The sequence below is a fragment of the Leptonychotes weddellii genome, chromosome 8 (genome assembly GCF_054177405.1).
Source record: "Leptonychotes weddellii isolate Sample4059 chromosome 8, ASM5417740v2, whole genome shotgun sequence".
Lineage (NCBI taxonomy): Eukaryota > Metazoa > Chordata > Mammalia > Carnivora > Phocidae > Leptonychotes > Leptonychotes weddellii.
In genome coordinates this window covers 46303019-46318992 of record NC_138376.1, presented here as the reverse complement: position 1 = coordinate 46318992, position 15974 = coordinate 46303019, and the positions used below count along the sequence as shown (strand labels likewise).

General features: G+C 38.2%; 1 non-coding gene across 1 annotated transcript; it reads left to right on the top strand.

Moving 5' to 3' along the window:
- Positions 1–9988: 9988 nt before the first annotated feature.
- On the top strand, positions 9989–10099 carry LOC115939643 (U6 spliceosomal RNA). Its single transcript, XR_004074421.2, has one exon. It is a non-coding gene; the product is annotated as a U6 spliceosomal RNA (small nuclear RNA).
- Positions 10100–15974: the final 5875 nt, after the last annotated feature.

Below are 15974 nucleotides of genomic sequence, written 5' to 3'. Positions count from 1 at the left end.
AGGGGGAGGAAGAGGAAGAAGGGGAGGAGGAGGAATGTGACAGTATCATAGAAGAAAAGAAATTATATTGAAGAAACTAAAGAAGAAACAGCCACTGCCTGATTCTAAAAAAAAAAAAAAAAATCTCCAACCACCCCAAGTCTGCAAACAAAAAGGGATGAAAAAAGAGAACCAGATCGTACATGATGAAAAACATTTTTTAAGTTTCACAGTCTAGGATAAGGGCCCCAAGGCATGTTTGAAAGGAAGCCTCTATTTCCATGGTAAACTCTAATTCCTTTCAATAAGGCATCTGATTTGGGGTGTGGATTTTAAGTGCTTTATTAGCCATGAGGAAAGAAGATACAGAAATTTCGTCATTATGGGGAAAATAAGAACATCCTTTTTACTCTTTTTAGAGTTTTAGAGATCAGAAACATCTTTTTACATGAGAACAAAAGACAAAAAATTTGATTAAAAGTGATATTATAAGCTTTTATTATATAAAGGTAATTTGAGATTAACTAGGAACAGACTACATAACACCAACTGTACTAAAACAGCATGTAACAAAGACAAGTCTACTGCCTGTCTTTCCTGATTCCCAAGCTTAAGAAACTTTGTTTTGTATTATTTCTTCAAGGGAGATTAGCTGAAATTCTATACATTAAATATAACTCAAAAATAACATTCCTGTCACAAACTGTGGGTGAGAAATGTTGCTTCTAAGGGTTTTGGTGTTGTAAAAACAGTAAATTGAATGTTGGAAACAAAACATAGAGAGCATATTTTCCATACCTGCAGGCTTGACTACCAGGAAGGGTTTCAATTAAAGGCCATAGCTTTAGAATAAAGGAGATCAACTTCCAAATTCAGATGGGCATGAGTAACATAAGAAAGGTAGAAAAAGCAATTATGGAAGATTTACAGAATGATGGAAAGGCATATATGGTGGATCAAAGAGGGTGGCAAATTCTTTGATACTCCTTTTGTAGAATGATGGGGATACATTGAATCCAGGAGGGTCTTAGTGATTTCCTTGACCAATAAAGTTCAGTGCCAATGACACTGAGCCACTTTCAAGGTTAAGTCAGAAGTCTTGCAGCTTCTTCCTTGGTCTCTTGGAATGCTTGCTCTCTGCCCTCCAGACTCTTCCTCTTCAGATACTGCCTCTTCAAAACCAGCAGCTAAGCAGTGAGAAGAGCCAGCCACATTGAGAGACAGGATGTAGGTGCTTGAGTTAACAGCTCTAGCTGAGCTCTCAACTGATAGCCAGAAGGAACTGCTGGCTATCTTGGACATCCCATCTGGCTGAGCTTTCAAATTATTGTAGTCCAGCCAATATCTGGACTGCAACTGTCTGAGGATCTCTAAGGAGAACTACCCAACTGAGCCCTTCTTGAATTGCTGACACCGAACACTGTACACAAATAAATGGTTGTTTTGAGTTGCTAAGTTTGGGGGGGTAATTTATTAGGCCCCAAGAGTTCACCAGAACTGTCCTAATTTTGTTAGATTGCTCTAGCAACTTCTTTCACATCAGGCTTTTACATGATGAGGTTCTTGGATTTCCAGGAATAGCAGAACTCAGTTTGAAAGCTTGCAACAAACAAGTCATATAATTATGAGGTAGTACTCTCACACCAAAGTGAACTTTTAATGATTTTATTGGTAGGTAAAGTATCTCCTTAAGCCACTATCTCTTATGTCTTCATTACATCTAACAGTAAAAAAACAAAAACAAAAACAAAAAAACTACATAATAATGCCTATTCTCTTCACTCTGTTCTTTATCTGAATGATAGAGGGAAAGAGTTAGTGCTCTACCTCCTTGAACTTTGCTCCAGACCACCTGTTCTCTCCCTCTTCAGGGAAGGGCTGCCTTTGATGATAGCTCTCCCTGGGCCTGCCAGGATTTGGGCAGCCCCTGCTCATAGTTGACTCCGGGGCAGACAGTCCTGAGCATGACTTGCTGGCATCACAACACTGTGTGTGACTACATGCTGATCTACTCACAATGTTTTCTGACTCTCTTCCAGGCCGCCTACGCTGCCACCGACTTCTTCCTCCTCCTCCGCATTGCCTAATCAGTGCTTACAGCATTTATTTAACTCTCATTAGTCCAAATATTAGAAATGTGTTCCTGCCATATCAACTAGCCTTTGTCTATGCCCTATATCAAGTCTGGATCCTCTCTATCAAGCTTGAAACATATTCCAGTCCTTACTTCCATATAGCTCTACACTGGTCTAGGACAGGAGATGAAATTCACCACCAACCTATCTGAAATATCCAGTTGTATAAATGCCTCAGATTTTGTTTCACTCTTAAGTCACCGGGTTTTCCCAGACATCTCAAGCAATACGCATATCACTTCTCCGTGAGTTGCGATCATTATTAACCAGAAAAATGCCATGTTGTTATGGTGTCCTTAGATGAGAGGTATGTAGGGTCCATGGGAGTTAATAGGAGGCAGTTGGCTATAATTTCTTTTGATAGATTTATTTTTTTAGAGCAGAAGTTACAAACTCAAAAATAAGTGGGGTAAGATGGGGATAAAGGTGGGAGGTTAGGGGGTAGGGAGCTGTACAGTGAGGTACATGAGTTAAGACAGGCAGGTTTGTAAATGCATTTCATAGCAGCTTTATTACATCCCCAAACAAACCCTGACACCTCATTTCCTTTTATTATTATTTATTTTTATTTAATCACACTTGTTTTTACCTTGTAGTTCTTACAGTGGTTTGTTTTATAATGATGTCTTAAGTTGAATGCCTTCAGCTTAAACCATGCTTTATATTAAACTTGTAAGAATAATTTTTTGCTTCCACCAAAGAATATACTCTTCTTTCATTTTTTTGCAAAATCTCTGAGGAAGTCTATGTTTCATTTTTCCACCTTTGATGTAGGCATGAATGCAAAGACATATTTCTATGTTTCAAGAAAATCAGCAGTGCAAATATAAATGATAAATGGCAGTTCATACTTGGTTTGTGTGTTAGAGAGAAAACAGAAAGTGGTGATTACTGGATTGAATCGGAGAAAGGAAGCAGCATCTAAAGGAGGCATTGCCACTCAGCTCCAGAGGTGTCATGTGGGAATGTCAGAAGATGGGCCAACCTTTGCCAGATCTTCTGATTTTTCATGAAGAGCTGGACATTTGAATAAAAATCTTCTGATTTCCAAGTATGGGCTACCAAGTCAATTTATAAACAAATGTGTGGGTCAAACAAAGCATGGTGCCAGCAATATATGGTGTGAGGATCTTGGCTTAGAGCATGTGCCTATATCTGAATCTGGAAGGTTATGAGATAGAATTTTAGTTCCTGGGTTTTCTGCATAATTATGATGCATATTGTTATTTTCAGCTAACACTGAGCAATTATAACCAAGGACAATTTTCTAGAGACCGAATGAGACTTAAATTGGGAAGTGACATCCCAAGGACTCATGTGAAACAAAGCCATGTGGCATATGCAGAGGAATAAATGGAAGGAGAAGGACCCCAGGCTAGAAGACCGCAGAGACTTCTCTCATCCACACTGGCCAAGGGTCTTTTCACCTGTTTCATAAGGAACTAAAAATTGATATAAAATCTGTTGTGATCTGTTTCTCCCAGACAATGATGTATGTAGTGGGTATGTGGTGGGGGCAGGGGAGAAGAGCTGGTGTTGCTGAGATGTTGGTCAGGGACTGAAGCTAAGCATGAGCTGGAGCTGGGAGTGTATCAGTTAGAGACCTTCTAATGAAAGGTCTAATGTGGCCTTCCTTGAATCGAGTCCAGGACAGTGTGTCATATTTCCTTTCCTGGAGCACAGCTACTTGGTGGACTTGGCTAAACTGGAAGATCCTCTCCTTTACCAAATCCTGAGTGGTAGAAATGTCAACACTTTGAAGGGACAGCCTGGAATTGAACATAATTTTCAAGGAGAGAGCTGCCCTTTTGCCTTTGCTGGTTGGTGGACTAAGAGGCTTCTCCCAAAATTGTGGGTTGTAGATATATATGTAGTCTTGCATGAGTGTCTATGGGTATTCCATACATGGATCCTTGAAACTCTCTGGGGACCTGACAGTGGTAAGAGATTCTGTTGATACATGAAGGTGCTAGTTTTGAGTGCCTCTGTTAAGCACCCAATGCTGAAGTAGTTCAGGCATCATTAAAATCCAGTACATTTTGTCCTGAGGAACCTTGGAATCTTGATGCATTTTTCTACCCACTTCCCATCCCCCATTTCTATTTTTGAATAAATTCTCAGCCAAGAAGGGGCCAAGCCTGATTGAGTCAAGTGTGGACGAATGGGTTGGAGTTCGGAATGGGTTTCTTTGGACAGGGAACTAGAATATGGCTTCTCATTGGATGCAAGGATTGATAAGACCATGCGCCATCAAAAACCATAAAAGAATACAAAGAAGAGGTGAATTAGAAAGATTGCTAAATCTGTGGCTTCAGTGGCAGGAAGTTAGACTTTGAGGATTAGAGATGGAGAAACTGAAATAATCCTGGATCCAATTAGGGTGTGATTAGGTGGAAGAATAAGAATGATCTGTCAATGGGGACCGCAGTTTTCCTGCCGAAAAAACCTTCCTGGAACACTTTCCTGGAAAGTCAGTTGTGTTTAATGTTCGTCTACATTACTTCCTACATTACAGAGTCAAATGCAAATTTTGCATGAAGTTTTAAGATAAAACCTAAGACTTCAAAGACAATTTACCCTTGCGTGGGCTGCTCTGGGCTATGATCAAGCCATCACCAATGTGCATATTCTCTCTCCTTTGCTATTATAAAGGATACTTCAGCAGGAAAGTCTGAGAAGCAGTGGGGGAAGAACATCAAAGAGTGATCTGGGCTTGCTTCGGTGGGCAGGAGGTGCATGCATGGTCACATGGATGGATCAGCTGACTTTAAAGGACAAGGAAGGAAACTTTTGGTATATCCTGTATAATCATTACATCATTGCATCAATCCGTGCCTGCATCAACTATTGAGTATCATCTTTAAAAGTGGCATTTTTTAAAGAATGGGTTACAGTGGTTTAACAGGACATGAAACCATTCAGTGGGGTTGTTACTTGTGTTGAAAAAAGAAATAAATAGAAAAAAAAAATCACATTTTTAACATTATTTTGTGAAGATTTTGTCATGTTTAGGTGAGTTCAATAGGCTATAATGCAAAATGTATTCTCTGTGGGCTGTGCTAAAAAAATTAAGTCACTATTCTAAAATTTTTTCAGTTTATCAAGATGTTAGTAGGTATTTCATTAAAAAAAGTGTTCCTTGGTTAAGTAAATTGGACCCTTGAAACAAATTTAAAGGCTTTTAAAAATTTTAACCGTTTATCAGAGCAAGGAAACAAATGGAAATGAAAATGCCCTGGTAAAGCATGAGAAGTCACAAGTCTCTAGCATCTTTACACATTTTTTGAGGGGGGTTAAAATAAAAATATGTATTTATACGTCTCCTAAAGAATAAAGGAGTTGTGTTTTCAACAGTTAATTTTCTTTCTTTCTTTTTTTCAACAGGTAATTTTCTTAATACATCTTGTGACTCCCCATGATATCTTAAATATTAGTGGTCCTGCTCCACAGACTTTTTCTGGGTCTTTGATTTTTACTTCTATTTCTAACAGCGATGCTTGCAGCATTACCTCCCAGCATCTGGCCTGGCTTTTAGGAAGGATTATGTAGAATTTTTTCCTTCCTGATTACCCCTCTTCTCAGTATCAAAGCCTAAAGATGCAATCAAAGCAGAATAGCAGCAGGCTTTATTTCTTAGAGAGGACATTTGCACTTCTGAAGATAGCACACTGGTGCATACCAAGTTCCCAGCTCCTCTGCTCAGCTCAGGAACGTTCCTTCTGGACGCTGTCTCTCACGCACATTCAACAAAATCATTAAAAAGTAATATTAGGGCACACCAAACATTCTGTAATAACATTGACGTAAAGAGGATGAATTTAACATTTATAGTACACAGTCCTACTTGAGGATTTTTTTCGAATTTTGTCAATAAAGAGTGTCGCTGATCCTTATGGGCTGAATTGTGTCCCCCGCCCCCCACCGCCCCCAAATTCATGTGTTGAGTTCCTAACCTCTGATGCGACTATATTTGGAGATGGGGCCTTAAAAAAGGTAATTAAGGTTCATGAGGTCATAAGTGTGGGGCCCTACCTAATCCGATAGGAGTGCTGTCCTTGTAAGAAGAGGGAGAGACGCTAGGGTTGCTCAGGCACCGAGAAGCCATTTGAGGACACGGGGGAGGGTGGCAGCGCTCTGCAAGCCAAGGCAGGAGGTCTCAGGAAAAAATCAAACCTGCTGACACCTTGATCTTGGACTTCCAGCCTCCAGAACTGTGAGAAAATTTATTCCTCTTGTTGAAGGCACTCAAGTTGTGGTATTTTCTTACAGCAGCCCTCACCAACTAATACATGAATCCTGTTTCCATTTTTGCTGTGAGTTCTAAAAAACTCAGAACCAAATGCGAAGTTCATGGAAACCATACTGTTGTTTCTCATGGTTCACATGTTTTTAGTCTTTCTTTTGGTGACACAGACTTTTTCTATTTTAATTTTGTTAGCTTATTATTTGTTTTCATTTTTTCCCACCTCAAAGCCTTTGTAGGAAAGAACCAGGGTATGAAGAAATAAATAACAATTTAAATAAATTCTTTGTGTTTATAGGTTCTCCTATTTCACAGGCTTACCTTCTCAATGTGCTGTGCTGGTCCCTTTTCATTTTCTAGACCCTTTAATGTGGGAGTGCTGCAGGGCTCAGACTTAACTTTGTCCTGTATAAACTGGCTCCGTGCAGGATCTCAGTCAGTCTCATGCCTTTAAACACCACCTATACATACATTTAGCCTACTCTTTTCCTCTGAACCCCTCACAAATATCCAACTGCCTATTCAATATTTTCAGTTAGACGTCTAACAGGCATCTCATATTTAATTTGTCCAAAGCCAAGCCAAGCTCCAAATTCTTCCCACCCCTTCCTGTGGTGCTGATAAACCATCTTGGTCTTCTCCATCTCAGTAAACACCAACTCCATCTTTCCAGTTGCCTAGGCCTAAAACCTTGGAGTCTCCCTTGACTTTCCTTTCTTTCATCTCCAATTCCCCATCTTACAGCAAGTCCTGTTGGCTTTTCCATAAAAATATTATCTAAACGGTGACCATTTTTAACGCCTCCTTTACTACCAAAGTGAAAGCGACCATCACCTTGCCTTCCAAGGTGTTCTGCTTCTGTGTTTCCCTCTGGTATTCTCCACAGCAGCTAGAGCATCCTATTAAAATGTAAGTCAGATCAGGTTACATGTCTGCTCAAAAACTTGCAGGGGTTTTCCATCTCTTCCAGATTAAAAGGCAGTCCTTATAATGAACTACAAGGTGCCAAAAGGGCTGGTTTTAGTTATCTCTCTGACATCAAGCATTTTTCCCTGACTCCCCTGGTTCCAGCCCCACTGGCCTGCACTTGCTGCCACTTCTGCCTAGAACACTCTTTTGCAGGCTATCCGCAAGGCTCACCGTCATCTCCAAGTCTCTTTATCACTTTATTAATCAAATATCACTTTATTAGAGAAGCTTAGTTTGTAGTATGCTGGTAAATGTTTAACAACCAGCTCTCTGAGGAAAAATGTGTGCTTGTATTCACATTAAAGCACAATTTTAAGTTTCATCAGCATTGTTGACGTTTCATTCATCATTTTCTGAAGTTTAGGGTGATCATCAACAAACAATAAACCAAGTTCTGATTTGGTGCACTCATCAGATTTTCTGGTGTAAATATTCCCAGCATGGCCAACTGCAGGCGCCTACAGTGCTGCTATTTCAGGTGGTGTTGGGAATAGATGAGTGGTAGCTGCACTCTCTTCCATAGCATTTCCACCCGGCAGACGCGACAGACTCGGATAACCTCAAAAGCGTAGATAGTAAACTGTAGCAAACCAGTTAGGGAGTGATTCGTTTTAAATACTTATTACCTTTGTTTTTATAAAATTGATTTAATCTTAAGTTGATAGAATTTAATTTTTAGTGACGACTGTTTTTCAACTGGCTTACAGAATTCCTGGAAAGTTGATTGCTTTTGTGAGCTGGCAAGAGTAGGGTCGGGGACAACAGTGGCCATTTTGCTTATCGTCCTATATCAGATGGCTATCCTCTTCCAGTCACTCTTTATCCCCCTTATCCTGCTAGATTTTTCTCCATTAGCATTGAAGACACACACACACACACACACACACACACACTTTTTCTTTCTTGCCATTGGAATTTAGGTGAAGTAAAGCCAAGTAATTTGCTTATTTTGTTCACCTCTGTATCCCTCGTGCTTAGAACATGTCTTGCACATGCTTTAGGTGCTTACTTATTGAAAGAATGGATGAGTTTATTATATTTTGTTCAAAATGGATATTAGCTTGTTATGGAAAAAGCAAACAACTGGGGATCAGAGCAGTGCTCTACGAAGTCGTTGCCTGCAACAGTTACGTGCAGCTCATCTGATTCTCACAGCTTCCATAGGAGGGAAGTGCTCTATTGTTACCACATCGCGGGTGAGGCGACTGGTCACAGCTTTGCCCAATGATAGATAGCAGATGAAAAAAACACAGCCAGGGTTCACACTCTGACATTTTGGTTCCAGAAACAATACTATAAAAAAAAGTTCTTTTTTAATTGTTGAATATTTTAAAAATGTACAGAAGTAGATGGAATAGAATAATGAACGCCAAATGTCCATCCTCCAACTACAACATTCATCAACTCCTGGCCAATTTCTTTTCATCTATGCTCCTTTTCCTGGTTAGATTATTTTGAAGGAAATCCAAACCATCTTTTTACTAATTATTTCAATGTTTATCTCTAAAAGATAAATACTAAACCACATTCTGGTTGGAAATTTGGTACTAAACATTTTTGTCCTGGTGTTTGTGGGTGTTATTTAATTTTTCTGAAATGAGGTTTCCTTATCTGCAAAATGGACACTCAGATTTTTTGAATATTAATTAAAACAATATATTCAAAACACTTTGTTAAACTATAAAACATTATAAAAAGATTGGGTTTTCAACTCATATGTCATTACCCACATTGTATGTACTATTGACATAATTAAAGGCTCTACATCAAAGTCTAGCTTGGCTGAGTACAGACAAGTGTGACCTGCTTTTTCCCAGCAATGTGGTTTCCCAAATAACATCATGCCTCATAAATACGCCAGAGTTCTTATAGCGAGTCAGCAGTTACATGGAACGTATAAGTCCTTGCAAGACTGTAGTCTTAAGAGAAAACAATAAAGTATTACTTTTATATTGTCGTAAAGAGGAGCTGTTGAGCATCATAAATTAAAAAAACATCTTTTTTTTTTTTTTTTTAAATTTGAGACAGAGAGAGAGCACAAGCGGGGAGGAGGGTCAGAGAGAGAGAGGGGGAAGCAGACTCTGCTGAGCAGGGAGCCCGACATGGGGCTCAATCTCAGGACCCTGAGATCATGACCTGAGCTGAAGGCCGATGCTTAACCGACTGAGCCACCCAGGCGCCCTGAGCATCATAAATATTTACAAGAATCTATCACAACTTGCTTCCCAAATAGGAGTATGAGTGTTTCTAGATGTATGCAACATTGTACAAGGGTGAGGGAGGGCAAGATCCCTGTGGCACACCTTCGTGGAGCCTCAATTGCACTCTATCATAAATAATACAAATTTTAAATAATAATAACAATCACATCAACAGACACTTATATAGTTCTTTTTTTTTTTTTCACTTATATAGTTCTTAATATGTGTCAGGCACTGTTCTAAATACTTAACTTGTATTAACTCACTTAATCCTCATAACTCTATGGGGTAGGTACAATTATTATCTCCATCTGGAAGATGGGCAAACAGAGGCACAAAGAGGTTAAGAAGTTTGCCAACATCACACAGCTAATGGTGGGGAAGACATGATTTCAACCTAGGTGTCTGATTTCAGAGTCTGTGCTTCTGCTACTACGCTATCTGTCCTATCAAAAAAAGGAGTGCTCGCATCGGCAGCACATACACTAAAATTGGAATGATACAGGGAAGATTAATTAGCATGGCCCCTGCACAACGATGACTCGCAAATTCATGAAGCATGTCATATTTTTTTGGATTGATGCCAGGTTCAGGGTATTTGTAGTAATGCCCTGTGGTTTAAAAAAGCAATTATTGGACTTAAGTCAGAAGATTTGGGTGACAGGTCCTACGTTGTGGTTTACTAAATAAATAATTTTGTGTAAATTAAAAAAAAAAAAGAAAAAAACAAAAGAAAAAGGAACCAATATAACAATATCTTCCAAACATCTAGGTGTTCAAGTACTCCCTTTATAATTCTTATTTGTAAAAAAATATCCATGAAATCAACAGACTGGTCAGCAGTTCATGTTTTGTTCTAAGACACACTCGAAAATAAATTCATGTTTACTAAAATAAAAAGAAACACAGGTGACCCTTGAACGAGGTGAGGGTTAGGGGCACCAGCCTCCACACAGTTGAAAATTTGTATATTACTTTTGACTTCTCCAAAACTTAACTACTAATAGCCTGCTGTTGACCGGAAGCCTTACAATAACATGACCCGTAAGTTAACACATATTTTATATGGTCTATGTATGATATACTGTATTCTTACAATAAAATAAGCAAGAGAAAATAAAATGTTATTGAGAAAGTCCTAGGGAGGAGAAAATATATTTTTAGTACTATAAAAAAATCTGCATATAAGTGGGGCCACGCAGTTCAAACCTGTGTGTTCAAGGGTCAACCGTATATTTATCTGTATTTCACTCCAGATGATCTCATCTATCATGATCTTGGACATTTTGGATTATGGAGTAGACTGCAGCAAAATTGGAACTAATTGATAATCAAGATGTCAAAATTTGAACTCATGGCTAGTATGTTGTGTAGAGTTAGGCCTCCTGGACACACTGTCCTACTGTCCAGAAACGTGTAGGTGAGAAGTGTGAAATCAACTGCTTGGGACTGAGGCTTAGAAAACAAAACATAATAAAAAAATAATAAAGCTATAAACTTGACCAATAAAAAAAAAGAAAACAAAACAAAATCTAGGGATACATATCTGTAAACAGTGGGTTTAGTCATGGGGTTTCTCAGGAGTTCTTATTATTTCCTGACACTAAGGATATGCCCTGAATAACAATCCTTGTTCTCAAGTACCTCAAAGCCTACTGGGCAAGACAGATCTGTAGATATTTTAAAGCAATGTGATACGGAGTTTGAGAGAAGTTTGCAAAAGATAATAGGTTTACAGGGTATGAAGTGTTCATGTTCTGTCTGGGAGAATTGGAAGGGGCTTATTTATGACTTCTAGAAAAAATCTGGCTGAGAGAAAAAGACTTTGAAGCTTGCAGAAGAGAAGGAAGGGAGAAACCTGCTGGTGCCAGGCCCTTTTCAATCCTGGGAAATAGTTCTAAGCCAATTGCATGGAGGAGAAAAACTGACACTCAGGGGTCTATGACGATATGTGCAGAACATATGTCCATGCTTAGTCTCTCAGTGGGCTGCAGCAGTGCACATGCTTTTGTGTGGGACAGTAGAGACCTCTTCAGTAAACATTCTGGCTACTGCACCGGATGTCACGGGCAACAGGAGACATCACATCAGTAAGCTAGAATGGAAGAGTGCAGCCAATAGAATATTCAGAAGAACACACTCTTAATTTTTTGGGTGGCTGGCTCAGTTTTTCACAGGGCATGCTAGGACAGAACCAGAAAAATCCTGATGCCTGATTACCATTGTGATTATTTTTTCCCCTTGGGCTGGCATGTTCTGGGAAACACAGTTTCCACTTAAGTAATAGTGGAAGGGAAGGAACTAAGGAAATTTCTCCTAATAATAGAAATGGACAAGAAAGTGGCAAATAATATTCAGTATAGGCAAGAGTAATGGTCAGCATCCAGTAATGAATAATAGAAAGTGTGATTTCAAGGTAAAGGATTCTGAGATGTCAATTCGAATTCAAGGGTAGATTTTCATTTAATCACTCAATGTGTTATTTTAATACAAGTGAAATATTGGATATTATTAGGAAAGTTATTATCATGATAAAAGAAAGCATAATTTTCTTTCACTCAAAAAACCAGGGTGTGTTTTTAGGCAACATACCCAAGAAAGACAATAGAGCTAAACATAAATAAAGGTCAGTGGTAGAAGGTAATAAAAATTAGGGAATGGAAAACTTCCAGGTAGAAGCAGATTTGAAAGACTGGAGTCTGATGTGGAAAAGGCCCAAAGGAGATAGAATAAAGGTCTGTTGCACAGTAAAGGGTGTGGGTGGGGAGACTGTGGACTTGGTCATCAAATCTCCAAATTCCAGCATTATTAGGTAATCATTAAAACCTCAAAAAATTAATTTAGGACAAATAAAGGAAAGATCTACCTTAAAAAATGCGTAATATACATATGCAATTCATCCTGAACAGGTTGAAAACTTAAATATCAAATTTACAATTTGGAAGAGCAAGATAATCAATTTCTAACAAACTTCAGTAAATGTTTAGGCAGCTTGGGTGTTTTTCAAAGCTTTCATTAACGCATGGGGACCAATTAATATGGTCTCTACCTGTCCACAGACAGAAATGGGGTACTTGGTTGAATGGTATTTTTTCCATCTTTTGGGAGAATTGAAGTGGTTTGACATTTTACGGTCTCATAAGACAGTGGATGCGTTAAAAATATAAACCCTGATATCGGACTTCCATTTTAGGACAACTTAGCAAACAGTGTCTATAATTCACGAGAATGTTGTTGATAATTTTGAATTACAATCATTAACAATATTAACAACAAGAGATCTTTTTTTAAGGTAAAAATCACCATCTTATATAAAGCAAAGCACTCTATTCTTAGGCAAATCATAAGCCTCTTAGCCTGAGAACAACTTGCTAAATAATTCTCAATGTGATATTTTAGTCTGAATAAACAGAGGGCTTCACATATCATTATTGCTCTAGTACGAACTTTATGTAATAGTAACAAAAAACCTGAGCCTAATTAGTCTCTTCCAGTAAAAGTATTTGAGAAATTTTCCATTGCCCAATACTTTCCCATGATGGAAAATACACTGCATGGGAGGTATGTGTAAATATTTGATTCGTGTTTTACTGATTTCAGTGTCACAACCTATCAATCATTAACACTTCAAAAAACATATACCTGGTTGGTTGTTTCCAAAGTACATTCTTTCCTGAAGGATTTTTAGACTCTTAAGTCCCTGGGGAACACCTAGTCTACTTTTTTAATGTCACAGGTGGTGAAAATGAGACCAAGAATGTTGAAGTGACTTTCACAGAGTCCTCCACCCAACCTCAGCAGGCTCCTAGGACCAAGAACTTCAGGCTCCCAACTCAAGTCTCTTCTTAAGATACTAAGGAGAATTACTGGTCACCTTTTGTTCTGAAAGAAGGTGTATGGAAATATAATAACATTGTCATAGTTGTAGAAATTGAAGTGAAGAAATTTAGTAACTTGCAGGGACTGGCATTTATTTCCAATGCTATTATAAGTGGTCATTTAATAAAATTAAATAATAGCCTCTATAGAAGGAATTGTGAGAATGGCAGCTTGACATTTTACTACTATGAAGTAAAGGTTCCCAACCTAGTGTCTAACATAGGGTCTGCATGTAAAAGTGTTAGTTAAATCTGATTGGGCAACAATACGCTGGGGCCTGACCTCGTGACAAAGTAACTTTGTCTTCCCTGCCTTATAAAAGAGCATCTACATGTCAGTTTCCAAAGCCCTGTTCTTTGGCTCATCATCATATTTTCGGTTTCTTAGGAGCAGAGGCAATGTGGCATGACCGATTGGTTGGAGCCCAAGCTCCAAGGCTCTGCTGCAGGATGAGAAGGTTGCACTGAGTTCGTGGGGTGTGGGGCATATACTCACAATACTCTGCAGTGTCACTCTCTCCCAAAACATAAACTAATAACTACGATCCACATGGTGCTATTGGTGGGCACGCTTTGGCTTAGTTCCTTTAACAAAATAACTGTAAAAAATTCTAGTTTAGATCTTGGCCCTAGGTTTTTTATCTGTCAATAAAGAAATTATTAGTTAACGGAAATAGAAATTAGTTACAGTGAGGAAAACTTACCACTTTTATTTTCTATTTATGTAATTTTTTGCCCAGAATCAATTCAGGGAAATAAAAATGTTTTAATCCATGTTTTTATTTTCCTCATGCAGAATGATAATAAACTTCCTGGGTTCCATGATGATGGTAAGAGAAAGTACACCTTTTATTTTATTTATATAAATTATTTTATTTATATAAATTTATAATATTTTATTTATATTGAAATATAAGTGAAAATATGATTTAGACATATTTGAGAAGTCACATCAGGAGAAGACAGCTAGGTGCTTTGGAAACAGGCTGAGCAGAGAGACAGTGCAGGGTAGTGTTGAATGCTCTATCTTAATTTTCTCACATGAGAATGGCAATAGCACCTAGTTCATAGAGTTGTTTTGGATATGAAATACAATGACATATGTTGGTTAAAAATAAAAGGACAGAAAACAATATACAATGCAAACACAAAACAATCAAAGCAAAGCAAAAATAAAAAAAAAAAGCTGGGGTGGTTATATTAATAACAGGTAAAGTAGATGTTGCAGTAAAGAATATTACCAGGGACAAACAAAGGGGCTAAATCATTAAGAAGACCTAACAATCCTAAATGTATATGCACCTAAAAACAGAGCTTTAAAATACCTGACACAAAACATTGATAGAACTGCAAGGAGAGGGGCGCCTGGGCGGCTCAGTCCTTAAGCGTCTGCCTTCGGCTCAGGTCATGATCCCAGGGTCCTGGGATCGAGCCCCACATCGGGCTCCCTGCTCGGTGGGAAGCCTGCTTCTCCCACTCCCCCCTCCCCCTGCTTGTGTTCCCTCTCTTGCTGTGTCTCTCTCTGGCAAATAAATAAAATCTTAAAAAAAAAAAGAACTGAAATGAGAAATATATAAATTCACAATCCCAGCTGGAGGTTTCAACCCTTTTTTAGTATTAATAGAACAAATAGACAGAAAATTAGACAAGATATAGAAGACTTCAACAACATAGTCAACAAATTTGACCTCTTCATTATTTATGGGAAACACCATGCAACAGCGGCAGAATACATACTCTTTTCCAGTGCACATGTAACATTCACCAGGACAGACCATATTCTAGGCCATAACACAGATCTTAATTAATTTAACTGGATTGAAATAAAATAGTACAAACTATGTTCTCTGGCTACAAAGAAATTAAAATAGAAATTAATAACACTAATATATGGAAAATTTTGAAATATTTGAAAATTAAACAACATACTTTTAAATAAAACATGGGTCAAACAAATATCACAATTGAGTTTATAAAACAATTTGGACTGAATTAAATCAAACTATTAGATATCAAGATTTGTGGGTGCAATCTAAATAGTACTTGGTCAGAAAATTTTATCATTAAATTCTTACGTTAAAAATAAGATCTCGGGGCGCCTGGATGGCTCAGTCGGTTAAGCGTCTGCCTTCGGCTCAGGTCATGATCCCAGGGTCCTGGGATCGGGCCCCACATTGGGCTCCCTGCTCCGCGGGAAGCCTGCTTCTCCCTCTCCCATTCCCCCTGCTTGTGTTCCCTCTCTCGCTGTGTCTCTCTCTGTCAAATAAATAAATAGAATCTAAAAAAAAGATCTCAAATTAATGATAGAAGCTTCAATCTAAGAAACTAAAAAAAAAAAAAAGCAACAAATTAAACCCAAAGTATGCATAAGGAAATAATAAACATAGGAGAAGGAAGTAGTGAAATATAAAGCAGAAAAATATAAAGAAAAATCAGTGGACTGTAACACTTGTTTACAAAGGTCAATAAAACTGATAAATCCGCAGCAAGACTGACAGAGGGTGAAAAAAAAAGAGAGAGAGAGAGAAAAGGTTACTTGCCAATATTAGGAATGAAGTAAGAGACATCA